The sequence below is a fragment of the Amblyomma maculatum genome, chromosome 4 (genome assembly GCF_055883805.1).
Source record: "Amblyomma maculatum isolate TAMU_Amacu chromosome 4, ASM5588380v1, whole genome shotgun sequence".
In the NCBI taxonomy this organism is placed as follows: Eukaryota; Metazoa; Arthropoda; class Arachnida; order Ixodida; family Ixodidae; genus Amblyomma; species Amblyomma maculatum.
Genome location: NC_139347.1, coordinates 167493084 through 167499461, shown reverse-complemented (window position 1 = coordinate 167499461; position 6378 = coordinate 167493084).

Sequence of the window (6378 nt, the reverse complement as noted above, 5' to 3'; positions counted from 1 at the left end):
CACTTGCTGAAAGCGTCAGCCTTTTTACACCATTCTTTTCTCTGTTTTATTTGAATTTGAGAAGCATACGGAACAAACAGGATGACTTGATTACTTATCTGGATGAACTAGAGTTGAATTTTGACGCATTGTTGTTTTGTGAGACCTGGTTAGATAGAACCGATTCTTCCCCTCAAATTTGTAATTACTCGTGCATGAGATTGGATCGAAACGGAAAAGGTGGCGGTGTCGCCATTTACTTGCGGCAACAGTACGCAAGTGGGTAATTGATGACATTACGGATTCAAATCCTGACGTTGAGTTCTTAGGGATTGATACAAATAAATTTGTGCTTGTTGTTCTATACCGACCGCCAACCGGTTATAAGCGACGTTTTTTGGAAAAGTTTGAGAAGGTGCTCGAATACAGTAAATCTTGTCAAAAGCCATTCTTTATCATGGGTGATACCAACATCAATACAATTTCTGATGACACTCATTCACGTGATTTTAATAATCTTATTGCATCGTACGGTTGGGTAGATACTGTAACCGAACCAACTCGAATTACTCCCAGCTGCTCTACAGCCATTCATGTTTGTGTAACGAACCATGTTGCCCCAGAGGTCATTTATGGCACGCTTTCGTCCGACATTAGTGATCATCTACCTCTTTTTTGCGTCACGCATCCCCTGTCACAAAAGACAAATAATGACAATTATTTCCAGCCTAGAAATATCAATGAGCTGTCACTCAACACATTTAAAGCTCTAATTCAACAAGTGGATTGGTGTCCAGTATACTTAGAGATTGAAGCAGATAAAGCATACGAAGCGTTCTTAAATATATTCATGAATTGCTATGACTCTGCGTTTCCACTACAAAGATAAAAAAAGCGCAAAAAGAAAATAAAGAAACCATGGATAGATAACGCATTATTTAAACGAATAACAGCTAAGAATAAAATGTTCCACAGATTTCTTGCTACTAAAGACGCAAACCTATTTGTGGAGTACAAAAAAATTTTGAAACAAATTAAACGCTGATATAAAGAAATCGAAGTTAAAATATTATGAAGGAATGTTTTCGAAAATAAAATGTAATCCTGCAAAAATATGGAAACAGGTTAACGCCCTCGTCGGCAAAAACCTAAATTCCCCCCCATTGCAACAAATGTTTTTAAACAGGAATGTATACAGCGGCAAACAGTTAGCAGATGAAATGAATAAGTACTTTATCAATACAGCAATGCGCCCTAAACACCCAGCCGACAACAGAAGCAATGTATGTTCACAAATTAAGTCTATAGTACTAAGCGCTGTTACGACAGCGGAAACTGAAAAACTAATACAGCAGTTAAAGCCAAATGCGGCAAGTGGTTATGATGACATACAAGCCTCGACCGTGAAGTATGTTTCGTCTGAGATTAGCCCTGTATTGCCACATTTAATAAATGTATCTATTTCAACTGGCATATTTCCAGACCTGCTTCAAATAGCTAAAGTGGTACCTATACACAAAGAAGGAACGCGAAATGAGGTCACACATTACAGACCAATTTCAGTCTTACCGGTATATTCAAAGGTATACGAAAAGGCTATAAATAATCGTTTTACTGTGTTCATCCAGAAACACAAGTTAATCTCACCCTTTCAATTCGGGTTTCGAAAGAACAAGACGCCCGAAGAGGCCCTGCTTAAAGTAAAATAATTAATTATAACAAATATTGAAACAAGAATGTACACTCTGGGAATCTTTCCTGATTTAAGAAAGGCCTTCGATTCAGTTAACCATGAAACTTTGTTTTATAAGCTCCACAGGTATGGAATTCTAGGCGTTGCATCAGGCCTCATTAAAAGCTATTTATCATACAGATACCAATTCGTAAATCTCAATGGAGAGCACTCGGGAAATCTAGAAATAAACATTGGAGTACCCCAAGGTTCCATACTAGGTCCCACACTATTTTTGTTGCATATAAATGATATAACTGAGGTTAAACACACACCTGAAATAACCATCTTTGCTGATGACACTAGTATATTTTGCACGGGCAAAAATGTGTAGGGGATCGAAAACGAAGCCAGTCTTTACCTATTCCAGCTGTCTATCTGGCTCGAGAATCATAGTTTGCAGCTGAACACGCACAACACAAAGTTTACACTATTCAAACCAGTTAACAAAGTTTCTAAAGAAAACATTACACTTAAATACAGAATGGAATATATTGATCAGGTGTCTACACAAAAATTTTAGGTGTCTGGTTTAACGAAGATTTATCCTGGACTTCGCATATTAATCACCTTCTAACCGATCTTTCCCGTGCCGTAGGTTGTATTAGCCGTATAGCTCCTCTTATCCCTCTCTGGCGTAAAAAACCTTTGTATTACAGATTATTTTACTCGCGTCTACTTTATGCAATATTAGTCTGGGATACCACGACGAAAGAAAATTACGATACGCTGCTTGTACTGAAGAAGCGCATTCTACGTCTATTTGAAAACTACAAATGTAAAATAAGTGACTTGCCAACCCAGCCACTCTTCCTAAAATATGATTTATTACCAGCCAACAAGGTATATTGCTTTAAACTGATGCAAATCATCCATAAAAGAAAGTTGTACACAAGGTACACAGATATATCTCCACATTATAACTTTCGAACCCTTGCACATAAAACAAAAAAAGCCAGAACCAATTATGGCACACAGGATCGTGAATATCAAGCAGTAAAATTACTAAACCTTCATGAACACAGGATTGATCTTACGTTACCATTTAATTCCTTCAAATAAGCGTATAAAGCATTCCTAAAGACCACAGAATATATTTATTGAATATAGGTGCATCCATCTGAATCCAAATGATCAGTTTTCTTTTTTCTTGATGATTTTTTCCCCTTACAGCCTATGTCGTCATGTTATTTCCTGTAAAATACAGATCCATATTTTTATTGCATTTTTCTTCTCATCTTCGCGCTGTCACATATTCTCTTATGTATTTGTTTCGCTCCAAAGTGGTGTTATACTGTAATCTGCATGTGTGTTGCATATCTTGTATATCTTTTCTTTTAATTTGCTGTATTGTTAATCAGGACATTTCCCTTTGTATGCATCGTAACGTGTTGCCTGTTGCGAGCTGCACAGGGAGACGAGGCCTTGTCAGGTTACACGCCTTTTGCCTCGTCTTCCACTTTCACTTGAAAGGAAAAAATAAAGTGAACTGAACTGAACTGAACACTTTGTCGCTATATGTCTGCTGCTCAGCGACTTCATGCGGCTCTCCAAGTTCCGGCCACTCGTCATCATCCCATTGGAGAGCGTCAAACCTGTTGTAAGTATGCACCGGTGCTGTATTTACATTCTAAGACCATTGCTTAGAATTGGCACGCCGAAATTTTTGTGTTGCCTTCTGTTTTGTTGGGCAGGTTGGAGATGTTATATCGTGGTCGTCAGCCTTGCAGAGGCCACATCGGTAGGCTGGCGCACCCCCGAACGCTGCTTCTTGTTAAGATGGGAAAGGGTAGGATCTACGCATGTGGCCAGGGCGGAGGCAACTGTAGCTGTAGACAGCACTGGGCTTGTATGGGCGAGGCCGTAGAATGAATCCGTAATAGTAAAAGCAGGCTGGTAGCGTTTGTGGGATTTGCAGGGTGACAGTGCAAGAGCGCCCCTTGTCCTATGTAACGTGCTTGAGTAACTCGGTGTATGGTACAGCATAACAAGCTGAAGGGCGGCTTGGTCCTCATTATTGTCAACATTGTAGAAACGCAACGTTGTAAGTCTGACCCCTCAGCCAAGTACACCTGTACTGGCATCGACATCCCATTGGTTACTGCAATACACTGTAGTGTTTGCAGGCTTTCGACAGTAGCCAAAGTCGGGAGCTACACAGCAATGGTGTCAGATTTCTTTCTGTTCGTAAAGCCGCGAAAGGCTTTCGTTCCGAGACATGAATCCAGATTCGCCTGTACAATCTTGTTTGGTATATCTGTGAGGCTCTTGGTTGCCGGAGATTTTATTGTTACTTTGTAGCTCGCTGAGTTTGAGGTAGCCGCCTCAGGCAGAGCAGGAACCCGGTGCAGCGTCTGCCCAAAGACGCCCCAAGTAGAGCAAAGTTGGTTATGACGTGGGGGCCCGCGTTGGGCCCGTGAGGGCAGCCCATACGGGCCCCATGCGGGATTTGCAACACGTACCAAGAGAGGCCCCGCGTGGGCTGCCCAATTTTGCCGCGATCGGTCCTAATCTGTATCGTGTGGGCAGCCCAAATAGGGCTGCCCGCATTCAGCCCAGATTGACGAATGTGGGCAGCACACCAGAATCATTAACGGGTCCCACGTTTCTGCAGGCACTGTCATCACATTGATCAACGTTTTAATTTTTAAGTCGATTAATCCCTCAAATGCCTGAATTGTACAGGCTCGTGATTTGCGAAAGCCGGTCCATTTCGGGCTGGCCTACGTGCTGCCCTCATGGGTTGAATCTGGCATTTTCGGGGCTGCCCAAGTTTCATCAAGTGTGAAACATTCAGCACCATGTTTTGCTTGTATGCGACACTCAGTAACGTGAGAGAAATTTATTCCCAACACTACAATAATGTGGGCTGGCCCACATCACCCCCAACATGTTGGTCTGAATATTTATTTCGGTGCTGCGTGTAGAATAGTAGTGCCGCAGAAAACATTTGGAGGTTGTTCAGTACATACTCGTAAAGCGGAGCAGTTACTGTCGCATATTGTCCGTCGATACTGCATTATTAGCGTTGTTTTTGGAGTAAAATAGTCTTTATTCATGGCATAGATATGCTTAGGACAGTTATGTAAAACCTCCTGAAAAGGCAATATGTGGCCGGTATAACATAATTTACATAAATAAAATGGTGCCTAAACATAGGGCGGAGATGTTTCAGAGTGGTAAGCCCCAATACGGCCGATTTGGGGCCCACTGCGGCCTTTCAAGGGCCGCCCCAATTGGGCTGATCTTATTTTTACCGCATGGACTACGAACATATGTTCCAATACACTATACCGCAGCAAAAGACTAGGATACAAGAGCGAGAGACGAACACCACGAGCGCTACAGCGTCTCTCGCTCTTGTGTCCTCGTCTTTTGCTGCGCTATAGTGTATTGGAATCATGTACCAACAAGCCCAAAAAACCACGCTACTGAACATATGTTGCATTTTCCCGCAAGTACCCCAAGAAATACCCGTGTAAGCAGCGTGGGGGAGTGCTCGCTTTTCAGCCCGGCCGCAAACCATGCGGGACATAATCGACTTTTGCGTGGGCAGCCTCAATTGGACTAGCCCGTCTTCTATTTGCTTTAGGCCCACATTTGCACCGCATCTGCCCTAAAGTGCCCGGCAAGAGACCGATGCGGGTAGAAGCGGGAAGGAGTACTTGCCTGCCCCGCTAACGGCCATGCGGAAATCTGAAATTATCTAGGTTTTTGATGGGAAGCACTATTTGGGGCAGCCCAGCAATTTTCTGCATGAATTCCGCATTTTCGTGTGACCTTCCCTCAAGTACACCGCAAGGGTCCCATGTAGGCAATGCGCGGGTATTCCCGTACTTAGGCCTGCCGCGGTTCATGTGGGACCTATTCGGCTTTTGAGTGGGCAGCTCCAATAAGAATAGCCCAGGCTTTTCCTACACAAAGCCCAAATTGTATTTGCATCGGCCCTAAAATTTCCCAAGCGGGCCCTTGAGGGCCAGATGTAGGAATACGTAATCAGTTAACCCTTTCCATGCCTATATGATGCGCAGATGGAAAAGGCAGGGGCAAGGGCTTATCCGCTTGATCCCTAAAGGGGGCCCTCATGGATGTTATTGTGGTTGCCCAAGCCCAACTTGCCCATACGGGCCCCAGGTGGGCCCCGTAATGTGTGCTACTTGTGGCTTTTGAGAACCACGAACGCCTGGCGACACGGATAGCGGAGCCGATAACAAGTCCATTGGAGTGCCCGGCTCTTCGTGCAGTGGGGCTGGAGGTCGATTCCGCATTACAGGCTGAGCAGCCGTAACCGCGTTTCGTCCAGAGGGTAAATTGCTCACTGTCTGGCGTGTGCAGGTGCGCAAGGCGGGAGAGGCTCTTTAGGTGGTGAACAGGCAGCACCAATCATGCCGTCTGACCCATACTCAGGAACTACAGGTAGTACCGTTGAGGCCTGCGGCGTCGACGAATTTAGCTCCACTTAATAGCGTGTCACCGAGGGTGCTAGGCCTAGCCTCGGTGCCCATTTCAGCTGCAGGAATGACTGTGCGGTATTTGGTGTATGCCACGCAACCAGATGGCGTCTGGAACCTCTTCGGATGGCGTGCGTGAAGACCTGCTACTTAAGCGAACGAATTTAGGCGGCTGGGAAGACTTTTCACAAGAGCGATGAGAAGCCTCCCTATCCA